Consider the following 22,170-nt stretch of genomic DNA (forward strand, 5'->3'; position numbering starts at 1 on the left):
AGTCTAGTCTATAGTCTAGTCTATAGTCTAGTCTATAGTATGGTATATATTCTAGTCCATAGAATATATTCTAGTCTATAGTCTATAGACTAGTCTATAGTCTAGTCTAGTCTAGTCTATAGTCTAGACTATATATCTATGTCTAGAATATATACCATACTATACTAGACTATAGACTAGACTATAGACTAGACTATAGACTAGACTATAGACTAGACTCTAGACTAGACTATAGACTAGACTATAGACTAGACTATAGACTAGACTATAGACTAGACTATAGACTACTATAGACTAGACTATAGACTAGACTATAGACTAGACTATAGACTAGACTATACTAGACTATAGACTAGACTATAGACTAGACTATAGACTAGACTATAGACTAGACTATAGACTAGACTATAGACTAGACTATAGACTAGACTATAGACTAGACTATAGACTAGACTATAGACTAGACTATAGACTAGACTATAGACTAGACTATAGACTAGACTATAGACTAGACTATAGACTAGACTATAGACTAGACTATAGACTAGACTATAGACTAGACTATAGACTAGACTATAGACTAGACTATAGACTAGACTATAGACTAGACTATAGACTAGACTATAGACTAGACTATAGACTAGACTATAGTCTAGTCTATAGACTAATAGACTAGACTATAGTCTAGTCTATAGTCTAGTCTATAGTCTAGTCTATAGTCTAGTCTATAGTCTAGTCTATAGTCTAGTCTATAGTCTAGTCTATAGTCTAGTCTATAGTCTAGTCTATAGTCTAGTCTATAGTCTAGTCTATAGTCTAGTCTATAGTCTAGTCTATAGTCTAGTCTATAGTCTAGTCTATAGTCTAGTCTATAGTCTAGTCTATAGTCTAGTCTATAGTCTAGTCTATAGTCTAGTCTATAGTCTAGTCTATAGTATGGTATATATTCTAGTCCATAGAATATATTCTAGTCTATAGTCTATAGACTAGTCTATAGTCTAGTCTATAGTCTAGTCTATAGTCTAGCCTATAGTCTAGTCTATAGTCTAGTCTATAGTCTAGTCTATAGTCTAGCCTATAGTCTAGTCTATAGTCTAGTCTATAGTCTAGTCTATAGTCTAGTCTATAGTCTAGTCTATAGTCTAGTCTATAGTCTAGTCTATAGTCTAGTCTATAGTCTAGTCTATAGTCTAGTCTATAGTCTAGTCTATAGTCTAGTCTATAGTCTAGTCTATAGTCTAGTCTATAGTCTAGTCTATAGTCTAGTAGTCTATAGTCTAGTCTATAGTTAGTCTATAGTCTATGTCTAGTCTATAGTCTAGTCTATAGTCTAGTCTATAGTCTAGTCTATAGTCTAGTCTATAGTTCTAGTCTATAGTCTAGTCTATAGTCTAGTCTATAGTTCTAGTCTATAGTCTAGTCTATAGTCTAGTATATAGTCTAGTCTATAGTCTAGTATATTAGTCTATAGGTCTAGTCTATAGTCTAGTCTATAGTCTAGTCTATAGTCTAGTCTATAGTCTAGTCTATAGTCTAGTCTATAGTTCTAGTCTATAGTCTAGTCTATAGTCTAGTCTATAGTCCTAGTCTATAGTCTAGTCTATAGTCTAGTCTATAGTCTAGTCTATAGTCTAGTCTATAGTCTAGTCTATAGTCTAGTCTATAGTCTAGTCTATAGTCTAGTCTATAGTCTAGTCTATAGTCTAGTCTATAGTCTAGTCTATAGTCTAGTCTATAGTCTAGTCTATATCTAGTCTATAGTCTAGTCTATAGTCTAGTCTATAGTCTAGTCTATAGTCTAGTCTATAGTCTAGTCTATAGTCTAGTCTATAGTCTAGTCTATAGTCTAGTCTATGGTCTAGTCTATAGTCTAGTCTATAGTCTAGTCTATAGTCTAGTCTATATCTAGTCTATAGTCTAGTCTATAGTCTAGTCTATAGTCTAGTCTATAGTCTAGTCTATAGTCTAGTCTATAGTCTAGTCTATAGTCTAGTCTATAGTCTAGTCTATAGTCTAGTCTATAGTCTAGTCTATAGTCTAGTCTATAGTCTAGTCTATAGTCTAGAGACTAGACTAATAGACTATAGTCTAGAGACTAGACTAATAGTCTAGTCTATAGTCTAGAGACTAGACTATAGACTAGACTATAGACGACTATAGACTAGACTATAGACTAGACTATAGACTAGACTATAGACTAGACTATAGACTAGACTATACTATACTAGACTAGACTATAGACTAGACTATAGACTAGACTATAGACTAGACTATAGACTAGACTATAGACTAGACTATAGACTAGACTATAGACTAGACTAGACTAGAGACTATAGACTAGACTATAGACTAGACTATAGACTAGACTATAGACTAGACTATAGACTAGACTGAGACTAGACTATAGACTAGACTATAGACTAGACTATAGAACTAGACTATAGACTAGACTATAGACTAGACTATAGACTAGACTATAGACTAGACTATAGACTAGACTATAGACTAGACTATAGACTAGACTATAGACTAGACTATAGACTAGACTATAGACTAGACTATAGACTAGACTATAGGACTAGACTATAGACTAGACTATAGACTAGACTATAGACTAGACTTTAGAGTAGATTATAGACTATGCTGGACTACAAACTAGTCTGGACTATAGACTAAAATGGACTACAGATTAGACTATAGCCTTTACTATAGGCAAGATTCTAGAATAGATTTAGACTATGCTTTAGGCTAGGTCTTAGGTCTTCAGTTTGTCTTTTTATTGGGTTAGTGAATAAACGCATTTCCGGTTGACAAACAAATAAATATTGACAAATACCGTCAAGTGGCGTATCTTTGGTTCTGTTTACGCTAGAAAATGCTTAGATGATTGCAATAAACAACATAAGGTATACAGAAATATATTTTTAAAACAAAACTATTTAATCGAATTAAAAAAAAAAACCAAATGATAAACAAACAAGCTAATTTTCAGTATAACGAAAATGAAAATGTAAAAAAGAAAATCTCAGAAAAATTATAATAGTTAGAAAAATAATGGCTAAAAGCCAAAATTATCTAAACAAATTTTTAATGTAAATAAATAAGTACACACTAACCGAAGACGAATGAATACAAAGGAATATCTATTGAATTTTAAAATAAAAAACATTAAATGAAAAATCTCAAAAGAAAAATTTGTTTGTGTAGTTTTGTGGTACAATGTTCGGTACGATAGAAAAAAAAATGAAGAAAATTCAAAAATCAAAAAGAGAGGTGAAACTCAAAGAATTGTGAAGAACACAAAATGCAAAACTAATTGAGAGATAGAGGAAAAGGAAAAATTTCGAAAGCAAAACATTGATATTCGAAAATAATTTTTGTGCTTTTTCTGAATTTTCCTAAAGTTTTCTTTAGTTGAGAGAAAACCGTCGCTTGGTTAACGTCGCTTTTTTTTAGTAAGAAAAAAATCTTAGTTTTTTCCCAAAACGAATTTCTTTTAGCAACAACGATCAAAGTTCTTTTAATTTTCTAAACGTTTAATTTTAAAAAAATTAAAATAATAACAAACTGCTAAAAAGTTAAGCGATTGGACGAAATTTGAGCCAATTTAACGATCGATATTTAGGAGAGCTTTAATAAGAAGTGTGTAATTTGAAAATAAATAATGAATATAAGAATTAAAAAATAAAAACAGAAAACTAATTTAAAAAATTTGCACTGCATATGATTTTGAAAAAAAAACAAACAAAATATTTTATTAACAAGTGCTTTCAATTTCATTTCGCAATCTCAATATTTAGAAAAATTCTGTACATGAAATTATTTTGAAGGTTATCTTTCATTACGAAACCGAAAAAACAACAACTACAATAATACAAACAAATTTATTAAAAAAAAAAGAAAGAAAATTCTATTATAAATCTCAGTGCTAATTTTATATGAACGTTTAATTTTTTTTTTATTTTCGAGAAAAACAAATACAACCACAAAGAAACAAAATCTTTTTTTAACAACCACCCACTTTTCTTAATTTTTTTTCTTGATTTTTTTTTGCAACAACTACAACAAATAATCATCATTATCATCTTTAAAATTTTGAGTTAATTTTTGTATTTTTTTTTTCTTCTTTCTTCTATCTGCTGCTTTCTTTTCATCATAGATTCTTGTTGGAGATCTGTTAAATTTAAATTCGAACCAAAAATTCAAAAAAATAAAAATCCAAAAATTTATTTCGGAATATTTTTATTCGAACAACAGCCATCTTCGCATCTTTAATATTTTCGTCGTTGTCGTCAAACAGGCGTTTTATATATTTAATAATAAAAATTAATATATAAAACAACAGCAACAACAACAAAATTAACAAATTTCGTCGAAATCTAAATCGAAAACATTTCAAGGTGAGTATATTTTTAGAAAATATTTTTGCTCAACTAAGAAAAAATATTCTTTCTATTCATTTCAAATTCATACATGCATCTGTGTATGAGTGCTGGTTCTAAGATAAATACACATACATCCATATAAACTTAGGTCCCCTGTATTTGTTTACAAAAAAAAAAAAAGAAAAGTACAGTAAAACAATGATAATCAACATACCGTACTGCACCAACTTGATTACATATAATTTTCCCAATTTAACTCCTTTTGTTTATATTTTACGTCATAGACCGGTAACCGCCTACAAATATACTTTCCTATATGTCACTCATTATCTTTTACACTTTTTACCTTAAGTAATTTCAGTTGCTCTTGAACTTATTTGTAAATTCGTCTCTTTCACCTGTTCGCAAAGCCGACGGAATTTCTCCTAAGCTTTTTTGTAGTTGTTCTCTTTTGTTTTGTAGTTTTTAAAAGAGAAAAGAGAGGATTCTCTATTTGAGGAATATATACACTTCTTAGCAGAACAATGTACAGTTTATATTTCTTGGAGATTTTAAAAATATTTTATCCTTAGAACCGGACTTATGATATGCTACGCTAAAAACTTAATGACATTTTTTTAAGAATTGAAAACAAAAGATCAGAAATGATATAATTCTATAAATTATTATTTTAAAATAAGACTAATAATTTTCGGGATAAGATAAGTCTAGACTAAAGTCTAGTCTATAGACTGGACTACGAACTAGACTAGCGACTACACTATAGATATAGATATATAGACTAGACTATATGCCAGACTATAGATCAGAATATAGACTAGATTATAAACCAGACTATAGATTAAACTATAGACTAGACTATAGATTAGACTATAGACTAGACTATAGATAAGACTATAGACTAGATTATAGACTAGACTATAGACTAGACTATAGACTAGACTATAGATAAGACTATAGACTACATTATAGACTAGACTATAGACTAGATTATAGATAAGACTATAGACTAGATTATAGATAAGACTATAGACTAGATTATAGACTAGACTATAGACAAGACTATAGACTAGACTATAGACTAGATTATAGACTAGACTATAGACTAGACTATAGACTAGATTATAGACTAGATTATAGACTAGACTATAGACTAGACTATAGACTAGACTATAGACTAGACTATAGACTAAACTATAGACTAGACTAAAGACTAGACTATAGACTAGACTATAGACTAGACTATAGACTAGACTAGGGACTACACTATAGACTAGACTATAGACTAGACAATAGACTAGACTATAGACTAGACTATAGACTAGACTATAGACTAGACTATAGACTAGACTATAGACTACACTATAGACTCGACTATAGACTACACTATAGACTACACTATAGACTAGACTATAGACTACACTATAGCCTAGACTATAGACTACACTATAGACTAGACTATAGACTAAACTATAGACTAGACTATAGACAAGACTATAGACTAGAGACTAGACTATAGACTAGACTATAGACTAGACTATAGACTAGACTATAGACTAGACTATAGACTAGACTATAGACTAGACTATAGACTAGACTATAGACTAGACTATAGACTAGACTATAGACTAGACTATAGACTAGACTATAGACTAGACTATAGACTAGACTATAGACTAGACTATAGACTAGACTATAGACTAGACTATAGACTAGACTATAGACTAGACTATAGACTAGACTATAGACTAGACTATAGACTAGACTATAGACTAGACTATAGACTAGACTATAGACTAGACTATAGACTAGACTATAGACTAGACTATAGACTAGACTATAGACTAGACTATAGACTAGACTATAGACTAGACTATAGACTAGACTATAGACTAGACTATAGACTAGACTATAGACTATAGACTAGACTATAGACTAGACTATAGACTAGACTATAGACTAGACTATAGACTAGACTAGACTATAGACTAGACTATAGACTAGACTATAGACTAGACTATAGACTAGACTATAGACTAGACTATAGACTAGACTATAGACTAGACTATAGACTAGACTAGACTAGACTATAGACTAGACTATAGACTAGACTATAGACTAGACTATAGACTAGACTATAGACTAGACTATAGACTAGACTATAGACTAGACTATAGACTAGACTATAGACTAGACTATAGACTAGACTATAGACTAGACTATAGACTAGACTATAGACTAGACTATAGACTAGACTATAGACTAGACTATAGACTAGACTAGACTATAGACTAGACTAGACTATAGACTAGACTATAGACTAGACTATAGACTAGACTATAGACTAGACTATAGACTAGACTATAGACTAGACTATAGACTAGACTATAGACTAGACTATAGACTAGACTATAGACTAGACTATAGACTAGACTATAGACTAGACTATAGACTAGACTATAGACTAGACTATAGACTAGACTATAGACTAGACTATAGACTAGACTATAGACTAGACTATAGACTAGACTATAGACTAGACTATAGACTAGACTATAGACTAGACTATAGACTAGACTATAGACTAGACTAGACTATAGACTAGACTAGACTCGACTAGACTAGACTAGACTAGACTATAGACTAGACTATAGACTAGACTAGACTATAGACTAGACTATAGACTAGACTAGACTATAGACTAGACTATAGACTAGACTAGACTATAGACTAGACTATAGACTAGATAGACTAGACTATAGACTAGACTATAGACTAGACTATAGACTAGACTATAGACTAGACTATAGACTAGACTATAGACTAGACTATAGACTAGACTATAGACTAGACTATAGACTAGACTATAGACTAGACTATAGACTAGACTATAGACTAGACTATAGACTAGACTATAGACTAGACTATAGACTAGACTATAGACTAGACTATAGACTAGACTATAGACTAGACTATAGACTAGACTATAGACTAGACTATAGACTAGACTATAGACTAGACTATAGACTAGACTATAGACTAGACTATAGACTAGACTATAGACTAGACTATAGACTAGACTATAGACTAGACTATAGACTAGACTATAGACTAGACTATAGACTAGACTAGACTAGACTATAGACTAGACTATAGACTAGACTATAGACTAGACTATAGACTAGACTATAGACTAGACTATAGACTAGACTATAGACTAGACTATAGACTAGACTATAGACTAGACTATAGACTAGACTATAGACTAGACTATAGACTAGACTATAGACTAGACTATAGACTAGACTATAGACTAGACTATAGACTAGACTATAGACTACGATAGACTAGACTATAGACTAGACTATAGACTAGACTATAGACTAGACTATAGACTAGACTATAGACTAGACTATAGACTAGACTATAGACTAGACTATAGACTAGACTATAGACTAGACTATAGACTAGACTATAGACTAGACTATAGACTAGACTATAGACTAGACTATAGACTAGACTATAGACTAGACTATAGACTAGACTATAGACTAGACTATAGACTAGACTATAGACTAGACTATAGACTAGACTATAGACTAGACTATAGACTAGACTATCGACTAGACTATAGACTAGACTATAGACTAGACTATCGACTAGACTATCGACTAGACTATCGACTAGACTATCGACTAGACTATCGACTAGACTATCGACTAGACTATCGACTAGACTATCGACTAGACTATCGACTAGACTATCGACTAGACTATCGACTAGACTATCGACTAGACTATCGACTAGACTATCGACTAGACTATCGACTAGACTATCGACTAGACTATCGACTAGACTATCGACTAGACTATCGACTAGACTATCGACTAGACTATCGACTAGACTATCGACTAGACTATCGACTAGTCTATAGACTTGACTATAAACTATTAATAAATTAATATTATTAATAAATTTTTTTGTCTAATTTTGTACAATCTGTTATTAGAAATGTAAATATTAATGAACTAATCTTCAGCAGAAGTCACGGTCATGTATTTTATTTAGAACCATGACTATTTGAAACAATTATGTGCGTTAGAAAAGAGAGTGTTTGTTGCCAACCGTCTCCAAAATATATTTATTAATAAAATAAAATTACGTATGTACATCGAACAATGCATTATTTATTGTCACACATGCCGAGTGCCAATGGTTGCGCCCACATTTTTTTCTTCAGTTTGACAAATTGCGAAAGTGTTTTTTGCCACTTAGCAGGGCGTTTAGATATGCTAAATTTATAATTATTTCTCAATAATACTATTAGAAAAACAAGAACGAAATACTATATAAAAGCGCTACTGTTTTATATACATACAGACACTGACAGTTGGACCGACACATTCCAATTCATTCATATATTTTTCTACTACATAAATTTTGCATAAATAAATAAAAGAACAACACTTAATGATCTTAATTTCCTACCGATGACAGAAACTATTTCAAAATTATTAATAATGAAAAAAAAAAAGAATTACAAAAGAAGAAAATAAACTTTAAGGTCGTTGAAAATATTTCAAAATATTAATTAAAAATCAAGAGAGTAAAAAAAATGTTAAACTCTCTCTTTTTCTCGCAATTTATTTAAAAGGCGGCATTTCGAAATTTAAATTTTCTGCACTAAAAAATATTGAAAGTTCGAATTTCGAATTATTTTTTTTTCTCTTTTTTCAAATACTTTGAGTGCTAAAGGCTCTCTATTTCTCAACTGTTCTGCTAACCCAGTCTAAAAATCTTTTAAATTTTTATGTGTTTTTTTTTTTTTTTTTTTTTTTTTTTTGTCTAAAATTTGCAATTCTATGCTTTTCAAATCTATATATCTTTTTATTTTATGATCTTTATTTTCTTCGAGTAGAAAAATAGAATTAGTTTTTCGTTTGAAATTTATTTTCATTTCTAAAATATTTTGCCAGCGTGTGAGTGTTTTAATTTTGTCAGTATATATGTATGTATTTGTTGAATATACACAAAATTTTGAAACCTGAGGATTTTTTTATTAAAAAAAAAAATTGTATATATAGGATTTTGTTGGGCCAACTGAAAAGTCTATGAGTATACGTTTTTGAAATATGATTTAATGACGCTGTGTGGTGGGCTTTTTTTTTTTTTGTTCATTTGGCGTATAGAAATATAATTTATGGCGAAATGTATTTTGCTGTTTTGGTATTTAATTACGTTAATTGACATTAAATGTCTAGAATTATTTCATCAGTTAGTTTATTGCCAACGGAAATGTGTTTTAAAATATAGTTTTATTACAAACAATTACAAGTGTTTTGAATATATTTGGGGTTATGTCAAACGTATGCTAGAGGGTAGCAAAATGTCAAATAACTATTCTTAAGCCTGGATAGTGCAAATCCTTAATAACTCTCCAAAATCTCTTCTAAATAATGGCTTTGTAACAATAAGTGAAACATGAAATATTACTAATTAATTTAATACATTTACGAAATACTTCTCTTAGATTAGTAGTTAGTGTTCTAGTCGATCAGACCGGAGGTCATGGGTGGTCACTAGGGATGCCAATCCCGAAATCCCGATCCCGAAAATCCCGGGATTTTTCGGGATTGGTAAATCCCGAATCCCGGGATTTGGAAAATAAATCCCGGGATTTTTTCGGGATTAGGATTTGTTTCAAAAAACTGTTTTTATTTTCTTTTTTTGAGCCATAATTTTAATTAATTTGAAAATTACGATCTTATTTTATTTTTGACTCATGCAAAACAAAATTCCGCAGAGCTAATTTTATACATATTTGAACCTTTTATTTTTTAAAGTGGTATGAGTCCATACACATAGCACATATAAATTTATTTATTCACTTCGTTTTTATACCTTACACCACTTTAGTGGGGAGGGTATATTGGGTTTGTGCTGATGTTTGTTACACACAATAATATTGGTCCTATACCTTAAAGTATACCAATCGGCTCAGAATCATTTTCTGAGTCGATTTAGCTATGTCCGTCCGTCTGTCCGTCCGTCCGTGTAAACCTTGTAATCAAACTACAGCAATTTTGAAGATAATTCAATGAAATTTTGCATGATCTTCTATTGTACTAGAGACGGATCCTATTGAAAATGGATAACATCGGTCCAATATTTGACCTAGCCCCCATACAACTGAACCCCCCAAATAGGGTTTTTAAGTTCATAATTATGTTCAATATACTCGTAACTCGACAAAATGCTGCAAAACCAAGTTCTATACTAGCCTTCATGACCCTGATGTATTTTTTGATGATGCGGCCTCATTTGACGCTAGCCCCTATGCAAAGCCCCCTTCGAAATATGACTTAAATGTACACAATTTTATTCAACAAAAAATAGCTAAATTATATCTGAGGCAAGGTACAATTCAACTTAGATGCTTTATTATGAACAATAAATCACATTTTATTTTTATAACTGGTGTAGGGTATTATATGGTAGGCTTCGCCCAACTATAACTTTTTACTTGTTAATGTGCTAATGCAATGCAATGTTGGTCGTAGACCGACCAAAAAAGTATACACATTCTGTGTCTGTAAGCTGAAAACACGAGTTAGAAGACTCATTCTATTTGGGCTGCAAATTTGGACCAAAATTGACACAAAAAAACCTAATTGGACCTCCTCTGAAAATCACATTGATGCTGATATTAATATCAATACATTACAATATTTTGATGGTGGGTATTTAATTTCGGCACAGTCGAATACAAACTTTATTTTTCAATACTAGAGGATTTTACATTTCTAACTTTCTACAAATCTGAATGATACCGGTAAAGGTAAATTACCTTGTTCTGAATGCACCTAAAATTTTAAATTAATACTACGAATATAATAATATGTTCCAAAACTAATATGTATTTTGAGTAAAATTCCAAATATTTTTCAAAGAATAGGTTCTAAATTGATGTTCGAATAATTGAATTGGTATCTGTTATAATTATTAGTTCACATGAAACAGTATGAGGTTTTAAAAAGTGCTTATGTCTAATTTCGGAACTTGATATTTATTTTTATTTAGGAAGTAAGTATGTATTTAAAAAGTTTCAGAAATTATGCAATTCTGAAAGTTTTTATTTAAAAATTGGAATTAATTGGATTGTTTTAATTTAAATATATCTTCTGTCTGTTAAATTTCCACAAAATTAAACAATTTTCTTTACAAATATGATGATTTAAAGATTTTCATATATAAAATAATTAAATTCATGTAATCCCGAAATCCCGTAAAATCCCGAAATACCGAAAAATCCCGGGATCCCGAAAAATCCCGGGATCCCGAAATATCCCGGGATCCCGGGATTGCAATTTTCAAAATCCCGAATCCCGGGATTTGTAAAAGCCAGTCCCGTTTGGCATCCCTAGTGGTCACCTTAGGCACTGCTAAAGGAGTGCAAAACAAACCGGTCGATGGCATAGGTGTATTTCATCGGATTTGATTTAATATACAACATATATAATTAACTTGTTACATTAACGACATTTCATTTTAGGACCCGACAACACATAGAATTTTTTCGAAATTGTATAGAATTCTTTATAATCTCTTAAACACGTTCTGGGTGAATAAAAAAGTAATGTTTGTATACAACTGATAAAGTCAAAAACTACTGGACCTAATGGGACAAAAATTCGAACATGTATTCCAGACCAGGGATGGAAAATTTAGTACTGTTTTACTTTTTAGTGCTATCTGATATCCACGACACATTATGTACTTCAATCTAGTTCGTGTACTGGTCTTTAGAGCAGTTATTAGAGTAGTCCATAGAATAGTCCATAGACAAGTTAATATAATGGACTAATCAATAGAATAGACCTTAGACTGGGCAGTAGAATAATCCATAGACCTACCAATCGATAGGCTAGTCAATAGAATAGTTCATATACTAGTCCATAGACTAGTCTATAGAATAGTTCATAGACTAGCCAATAGAATGGTCCAAATACTAGTCAAGAGAACAGCCCATGGACTAGTCAATAGAACAGTTAATAGAATAGTCTATATAATAATCAATAGAACTGTCCATAGGCTAGTCAATAGAATAGTCCATAGACTAGTCAATAGAATATTCCATAGACTAGTCAATAGCATAGTCCATAGACTAGTCAAGAGAATAGACCATGGATAGACTAGTCAATAGAATAGTCCATAGACTGTCCATAAAGTAGACAATAGAATAGTCCATAGACTATTTAATAGAATAGTACATAGTGTAATCAATAGAGACGTCCATCGATTATAACTGTCCATAGACTAGTCAATAGAATAAAACATAGACTAGTTCATAGGCTAGTCAATAGAACAGTCCATAGACTAGTCAATGGAACAGTCTATAGACTAATCTATAGAATAGTCCAAAGACTAGTCAATAGAATAGTTCATAGACTAGTCAATAGAATAGTTCATAGACTAGTCAATAGCATAGTCCATAGACTAGTCAATAGCATAGTCCATAGACTAGTCAATAGAATAGTCCATAAACTAGTCAATAGAATAGTACATAGACTAGTCAATAGAACAGTTTATAGACTAGCCAATAGAACAGTCTATAGGCTAGTCAATAGAACAGTCTATAGACTAGTCAATAGAACAGTCTATAGACAAGTCAATAGAACAGTCTATAGACTAGTCAATAGAACAGTCTATAGACTAGTTAATAAACAGTCTATAGACTAGTCAATAGAACAGTCTATAGACTAGTCAATATAACAGTTTATAGACTAGTCAATATAACAGTCCATAGACTAGTCAATAGAACAGTCTATAGACTAGTCAATAGAACAGTCTATAGACTAGTCAATAGAACAGTCTATAGATTAGTCAATAGAACAGTATATAGACTAGTAAATAGAACAATCTATAGACTAGTCAATAGAACAGTCTATAGACTAGTCATTGGAACAGTCTATAGACTAGTCAATAGAATAGTCCATAGACTAGGCAATAGAATAGTCCATAGACTAGGCAATAGAATAGTCCATAGACTAGGCAATAGAATAGTCCATAGACTAGGCAATAGAATAGTCCATAGACTAGTCAATAGAATATAAAGTGGTCAATAAAATAGTCAATAGACTAGTTAATAGACTGTTCCATATACATACTTGTAAATGGGCTAATTCATAGTTAATAGACTCGTAAATAGATTACTCGAGAGACTAATCAACATATTATCCCATAGACTAGTCGAAACAATAACCATTAGACATGCAATAGTAGAGTCCATAGGTTAAGCAACAGACTAGTCCATAAATTATCCCAACTTTTATATAAGGACTTTTTGAAAAACTAACTTGTATAGCCTGATATATAGTCTGATACTATTGACATTAATTTCTTACTGTACTTGGTTTTCAAATATTTTCAACCATTTCCAAAGAAGCTAATTAAAAAATGAAATTGGATTTCACAAATAGCTGGGAAATGGGGCTGCAATAAGATAATGGTTTTCTCATTTAATTTCTATTCAGTTATTTACTTCTTTTACCGATTTATGCCTATTTAAATTTCTGCAAAAAAACTGTAAATAAATGCAGTAAATTCTACAGCTATTTGTTAAAATAACTATTTAAAAATAGTTACTACAAGTACAAAAAATTGTTTAAATAAACCCTGCAATTCTGAAGGATTCTAATAATTACTTATTACAGATTTGATTATAAAATTACTTCAAATTTCCCAAGAAATCTGACTAATTGTCACTTTATTGCGTCTAAGTAGTTGTTAGTAAGAAAGTAGTAAGACTCAACTGATTGTAATCCAGACATCTAACAGACTCTTAAGTGACAGTTTACTACCCCAGTACTGGTGATATGTTAAATTTCCTTTTTCTATGCATTACAAGTTGGAGGAGATTGCAGAAAATCTAATATTAGACGCTATAAGAACTTAAAAACGATACCTTGAATACTTTTTAAAACTACTGGGTCTATTCATTTAAATTATATACTAACATTATTTAATTGTTAACACTTAATTGCAAACCATAAACTTAACACACGATTTAGCCCAGTTACTTTGTAAAATGTTTATAAAGTACAAAAAAAACTTTTTTCAAATATTTTTGTTTTTTAAAACGCGCATAAAAATTAAAACATAATGATAATATTATTATAGCGTTTAATGAGGTCTATTAAAATTGTTTCTTTAATGTAAAACATAATTTTATTTTGTATATTTTTTTTTTCGAGAATTTAAAGTTTATTTTTTATGTTCTGAAACATAAAATGCACACCACAAACTGCAAACAAATAAACGAGATACACAACAGACACAATAAATGCAATGAAAGCATGAAAATAAATGATTTCAACACGCCAACAAAATACTAGAGATTTGAAAAAAAAATCATTTTTTTTTTTAAATTTTTTATGAAATGAAAATTATATTTAACATGCAATTTAATTGTGAGCGCAAAAATGTGTTTACATTCGAGAGTTTAAGTAGAATAATTCTATAGTTTATATAAGAAATGATTGAATGATCGCAAATAAAATTTTTTTGCAGACAAATGTGTGGTCGAAAACGACTAATGATGGCTCTTCAGTCTATGGACTAGTCTACTGACTAGGATACAGACTAGACTACAAATTAGTCTATTGACAATCCTACAGACTAGACCTTAGACTAGTCTTTTGACTAGCCTACAGACTAGACTACAGACTAGACTTCAGAATAGACTACAGAATAGACTACAGAATAGACTACAGACTAGTCTACAGACTAGTCTACAGACTAGTCCACAGACTAGCCTACATACTAGCCTACAGAATAGTCTACAGCCTAGTCTATTGCCTTGTCAACAGCCTAGCCTATTGACTAGTCAACAGCCTAGTCTATTGACTAACCTACAGCCTAGTCTATTGACTAACCTACAGCCTAGTCTATTGACTAACCTACAGCCTAGTCTATTGACTAGTCTACATCCTAGTCTACAGCCTAGTCTATTGACAGTCTACAGGCTAGTATATTGACTAGTCTACAGGCTAGTATATTGACTAGTCTACATACTAGTCTATTGACTAGTCTACATACTAGTCTATTGACTAGTCTACATACTAGTCTATTGATTAGTCTACAGGCTAGTTTATTGACTAGTCTACAGACTAGTATAATGACTATTCTACAGACTAGTCTATTGACTAGTCTACAGACTAGTATATTGACTAGTCTACAGACTAGTATATAGACTAGTCTATTAACTAGTCTACAGGCTAGTCTATTGACTAGTCTACAGGCTAGTCTATTGACTAGTCTACAGGCTAGTCTATTGACTAGTCTACAGGCTAGTCTATTGACTAGTCTACAGACTAGTATAATGACTATTCTACAGACTAGTCTATTGACTATTCTACAGACTAGTCTATTGACTAGTCTACAGACTAGTCTATTGACTAGTCTACAGACTAGTCTATTGACTAGTCTACAGACTAGTCTATTGACTAGTCTACAGACTAGTCTATTGACTAGTCTACAGACTAGTCTATTGACTAGACTACAGACTATGCTATTGACCGGTCTACAGACTAGTCTACATACTACCTTACAGACTAGTCTACAGACTAGCCTACTGACTAGTCTACAGCCTGGTCCACTGAAAAGTCTACTGACCAGTGTACTGACTAGTCTACTGACTAGTCTGATCTCCTGACTAGTCTATTGACTAGTCTATTGACTAGTCTATTGACTAGTCTAGTGACTAGTCTGCTGACTAGTCTACTGATTACTCTCCTCACTTGTCTACTGACTACTCTCCTGACTAGTCTATGGATTAGTATATGGACCAGTCTATTGACTACTATATGGACTAGTATATTGACTACTCTATGGACTAATCTTTTGACTAGTCTATGAAGTATATATTTCCTAATCTATAGACTATTGACTAGACTATGGACAAGTCTATGAACTGGTCTATTTACAAGCCTGTGGACTAGTCTATGGATAAGTCTATGAACTGGTCTATGGACTAGTCTATAGAATAGGCTATGAACTAGTCTATAGACTATTCTATTGACTAGTCTATTGACTAGTCTATAGATAAGTCTCTGAACTAGTCTTTTCACTAGTATATGGACTAGTTTAGTCTGTTCAGTATAATGAACAAGTCTATGAACTAGCTAGTCTATGGTATAGTCTATTCACGAGTTTATGGGCTAGTTTGTAGAATAGTCTACTGACTAGTCTACTCTTTAGTGTACTGGCTAGTCTACTGCCTCGTGTATTAACTAATCTATTCTATTGACTAGTCTATGGATAATTCTACTGACTGGGCTATTCACTAGGCCATGGACTAGTTCATAGATAAGTCTACTGACTGGGCTATTCACTAGTCTATAGAAAAGACTAATGACTAGTCTATAGACTGGTATATTGACTAGTCTTTGGACTAGTATATTTACTAGTCTATGGAGTAGTATATTGACTAGTCTATGGGCAAGTATATTCACTAGTCTATTGACTAGTCTTTTGTATATTATATGGTCTTTTGACTATAGTATGTGGAAAATTCTATGGACTAGTCTAAGGATTGGTCTATTGTCTAGTCTATTGATTAGTCTATGATCTATTTCATTAACTAGTTTATTGAATAGTTTATGGACAAATCTATGGACTAGTCTATTTGAAAGTATCCTATATTACTGATTTTTTCACTCTTGCTCTATAATCTAAAGCACTTTTTATTGCTAATGTTACAAACGAATTGATGAAATCAACATACTTTCTACATTAGATCCACGTACATACATATGTAAATATATATAATGACTATGTATATAGATATTAAAAAATGCAAAAACAAAAAAAAAAAAAAAATAGTTTCAACACAAAAATTCTAATGAGCACAAATTTGGCGCTTATTCAATGGAACATACAACCGCAAAATTTTAATTTGATTCTTATAAATCGCTTATAGAATTGATAGACAACAGGCAGCAGGCTGACATATGTACGAACAACTGAATATCATATAAAAATTCACTACAATCTTTAGAAATAAAACTAACGACCTGAACAGAGAACAAAAATCCATTAAAATTGCTAAAATGTCAGAAACTTATCTACACTAACAAAATGTTATATACCAAAAGGAAGAAACAAATAATCATTTTAGAAAACAGCAAAGAAAAAATATGTACCTTAAAATTACTAAAAATGAGTCATTACCATGCAGCCAAATGTGGCAACATTTTTATTTTAAAGTTGTTTTATTTATTATTGTCATATCCACATAAAAACAGACATCCTTAATTATTAATGATGACTCCTCTTTTATTTCCGTTTTGTGTCATTAAAATGTTTAAGTGTAGCTTCTTTCTTGATTTTGTTCTTTTTTTTAAAAAAAATCATTAATTTTTAATATTTTTATTTGCCTTAAAGAGAAGAAACCACATGCAGTTGCCAGTGGACTGACTACTGGTACAACGATATATCGTGTTATATTTGGTCATGCTTAATTAAGATGATTAAATAGAGATTTTTGCTTCTTGTTATTTTCTTTTGAAAATAAAAATGAATGAACAATTATTCATCTAGATTTAGGAATTCGTTTGGAAAGAGGAATAAGATACTTATTTATAATATTTTTCTATACGAATCATTAATAGTGAATATAAAAAAATATATATGCATTTTTTAGAAAATGAAAAAATTACTTAACGGGACCAACTGTTTTCAAAAGAAAGCTTATTAGAACCCAACGGTCTCTATAAGATCGACACTATATACATATTTCATGTCGAAACACTTCCGAGATCTGATGGAAATGCTTTACTCAGTCCCATATAGAAAAAAATTAACCGGATTTTCGGCCAATATTAGTCTTTTTGTGTAGGATCGGAAAACGTTTCCTTGTATCGTGGATCATTATTAAAGCATTTTTAAACTGGTTATCACTAAAGTGTGGTCGGTCCAATTTTTTGTTTTCCGAGAATAGATCGTATATTTTTATTTGTTAATCTAGTTATTTTCATTATTGATTTAATGCAGAATATATTTTAACTTGATTTTAATTGTTTATATCTTTTATTTATTTTCAGGTAAGAATTCGTTTTACGGGCATATAGCAAATATATTCGTAAGTAATAGACGGACGTAATAAAGAACTTAAAATTAGAAATAATAGTAACTCAAAGGATGCTTAAATCGATTATCGACAAATTGGCCTTAGGATTCTATGAAAATATTTTAAGTTAAGCTATTTTTACGGTCAAGGCTGGTTAAGGAAAATCAATATTAGTTAATATTTTATAGTTAACATAAAATTCCATAAAATCTCTGAGAATTATTAGACACACAAAATTCATATCCAAATATTTGTTATACCGTTATCTAATTTTTAATACACGTAAACATTGCTTTTAGTTGTTTGTCCTAAACTTTTTTTTGATAAGCTTTTGAGAGGAAAAAACTATATAACTAATTAATCTAACTACTTTCATGTAACCAAATACTTTGCTAAAAGGTATCTTATCATATACAGAAAAAAACAACATAAAAAGATAATGTTGAAAAAACATTAATTTCCTATAAAAAAATATGTGCATGAGTCATTTAATAAAGACAGGCAGTCATTGAGTTAGTCAACTGAACAATTTGGGATTCAATCACTCAAAGTGATGTGGTTAACATACTTAGTATCCAAAGGTTTGACGGAAAGATAAAGTAATCACGGAAACTTCTTTCATTTTAAGTCTTTACTGTCTATTTGACTAGTCTGTAGACCCGTCTAGATCCAAGTTTATTGACAAAATTATGGACCTGTTTATGAACAAACTAGTCTATGGGACTAGTTAATTTAATTGTCTATCGAATAGTCTATTAGTCTATGAACTAGTCTATGGACTAGCATACGAACTAATCTATGGACTCGTCTATAAACTACTCTAGTCTATTGAATATCTGTGGATTAGTCCATTGATAAGTCTATTGATTTGCCAATGGACCGGTCTATGGAATAATAATTAGTATATTGAATAGTCTATGGACTAATCTATTGCCTATCTTATGAACTAGTCTATGAACTAGTATATTGACTAAACTATTGACTAGTCTGTGGATTAATCTATTGACTAGTTTATGGACAATCTATTGACTAGTATATGGACTTATCTATTCTCTAGTCTGTTGACAAGTCAATGGACTAGTCTACTGACGACTTTATTGCATAGTCAATTGATTAGTCTATTGACTAGTCTATAGATTAGTCTTTTGAATAGTCTGTTGACTAGTCTATGGACTAGCCTATAAACTAGTCTATTGTCCAGTCTATGAACTGGTCTATTGACTTGCCTACTAATCAATTAACTAGCCTATGGACTAATCTATAGACTAGTCTATTGATAAGTATATGGACTAGTCTGTTGCTTAGTCTTTTGAATAGTCTATTGACTAGTCTATGAATAGTCTGTTGACTAGTCTATTGTCCAGTCTATGAACTTGTCTATTGACTAGTCTATTGACTTGCCTACTAATCAGTCTATTTACTAGTATATGGACTATTCTGTGAACTAGTCTATGGACTGGTCTATTGACTACTCTATAGATTTACTCTATGGATTTACTAGTCTATGGATTTGTCTATGGACTAATCTATTGACTAGTCTATAGACTAATATATTGACTATTCTGTGGCCTAATCTATTGACTAGTCCATGAACTAGTCTATTGACTAATCTACTGACTAGTCTATGAACTAATCCATTGACTAGTCTACTGACTAGTCTGATAACTAATCTATTGACTTGTCTACTGATCAGTGTATTTACTAGACTATGGACTAGACTTTGGACTACTCTATTGACTATTCTATGGACTAATCTATTGATTACTCTATGGACTAATCTATTGATCAGTCTATGAACTAGTTTATTGACTGGTCTATGAACTAATCTATTAACTACTCTATGGACAAATCTGTTGACTACTGTATTTACTATTCTATGGACGAATCTATTGACTAGCCTATAAACTACTCTATGAACTAGTCTAGTTTATTGACAAGTCTATGGACAGTTATTGACTGGTCTCTGACAAGTCTATTGACTAGTCTATTGAATAATATATGAAATAGTCTATTGACTAGTCTATGGACTAGTCTATTGACTAGTGCACTGACTATTCTATGGACTAGTCAGTGGACTAATATATGTACTATTCTATTGACTAGTCTATTAACTAGTCTATGAACTAGCCTATGGAGTAGTCTATTGACTTGTCTATTGATTTGTCTATTGACTAGTCTATGAAATAGTCTTTTAATAGGTCTATGGTCTAGAATAGAATAGGCCAATGTTTAGAGTAGAATTGTCCATGGAATTGTCTATTAACTATTCTATGGAATAATCTGTTATCTAGTCTGTTGACTAATAGTTTGACTAGTGTATGTACTGAGTAGTCTAGTTACTAGCCTTTGGACTAATTTATGGACTAATCTTCTGACTATTCTATAAATTAGTCTATTGACTAATTACTAGATTCTGGTCTATTAAATAAACATTAATTATTTTATATTAAATAATACCTACTGAATTTTCCATCCCTGACCCAAAACGTTAAAGGAGAACTAAAAGAAAAAAATTGTGGACTAAATTCCTACAAAATAAATAACACTTTTGCTTAAAATATTTATAAAGTTTTCACAACACCCCTTCTTTAATAACGAACATTTTTCTTTGACTGTACTTTTTGTTTATCTATTCAATACACAATTTTTTTTCGTACGTTTTCAATTTGTTACATTTTCCCGCTAAACACCCGCAGTTTGTAGATTTTTAGTACAAAAAACGAAACGAAAAAAAAAAATCATAAAATTGGCAGGGCAATTTTAGTTTTTTTTTCTCAATATGTGTTTAACAAATTATTTACATTGTATAAATATGTCGGTCTGGTTATGTTGGATCTGTCTGTGTTTATAGCAATAAAATTATAGGCAAATCTGTGCTAAAAATTAAAAGTTTAAATTTATTTTTGCAAAAGAGAAAAAACTTTACAACCTCATTTAAAAAAGATTTTAAAGATTATTTAAGAAAAATAGATTTGTTTTTAATATCTAGCAGATTTTTTTTTTGGTGGCTATATAGTCAGTGCACTAAATCTGTCAGTTGTTGTGTTTGCGAGTTCTGTTTTTTTTTAATAGCAAATACAAATTTTTACGCAATTTGGAGCAGATGTTGTTGGAGGTAAATAATGTAAAGAAATTTTGTTTAAAATTTAAAAAAAATGTAAATTTGTTAAACAAAAATGTTTATATAATAAAAATAAAAATTATCATAATTTAAATAACACCTTTCTTCTTTATTTTTGGAGAAAAAAAAAGATGTCACGATTTTGTGGTTTCTTTGTTTTGCAAATATAGCCGGCAACTTGAAATCGTTTTCATTTTAATTGTTTTAAAAAAAAATTGCTTAATACACTTGTTTTGCGTTTTAGTTTTTTTTACAATTGAAAGTAAATTTTTTTTTCACTTAAAAAAAAATAGCGCCCACTGCTTTTAAATAAAACCACAATATTTTATATACTTGGAATGTTTTTACAACTTTGTGGGTTTTGGTTTTTTTCTTTTCGTACTTTTTGCAAGGAAATGAAACAAAATTCATACTGTGAAAAAAATACATATATATTAAATGAATTTAATTAAAAATCATTTTAAATCTCATTAAAAAACCATCAAAAGTAAAGTGTTTCATTTAAAACGCTATTGGAATTTTAAAGAGTTTTGAAG

The 22,170-nt window shown here is 30.7% G+C and overlaps 1 long non-coding RNA gene across 3 annotated transcripts; it reads left to right on the forward strand.

The window, feature by feature from the left end:
* The first annotated feature begins 3,390 nt into the window (after positions 1-3,390).
* Positions 3,391-18,506, forward strand: LOC119615342. 3 transcript variants are annotated; one of them, XR_005232401.1, is made up of 5 exons: positions 3,391-3,642; positions 4,160-4,400; positions 9,661-9,663; positions 12,345-12,348; positions 13,831-13,843. It is a non-coding gene; the product is annotated as an uncharacterized LOC119615342 (long non-coding RNA). The 3 variants fall into 3 exon arrangements; XR_005232400.1 differs by lacking the exons at positions 12,345-12,348; positions 13,831-13,843 and adding an exon at positions 15,031-15,041; XR_005232402.1 differs by lacking the exons at positions 9,661-9,663; positions 12,345-12,348; positions 13,831-13,843 and adding an exon at positions 18,488-18,506.
* Positions 18,507-22,170: the final 3,664 nt, after the last annotated feature.

This window comes from Lucilia sericata, unplaced genomic scaffold, assembly GCF_015586225.1.
Source record: "Lucilia sericata isolate MDLA Ls3-8-SP2 unplaced genomic scaffold, ASM1558622v1 Contig004998F_arrow, whole genome shotgun sequence".
Classification (NCBI taxonomy): Eukaryota; Metazoa; Arthropoda; class Insecta; order Diptera; family Calliphoridae; genus Lucilia; species Lucilia sericata.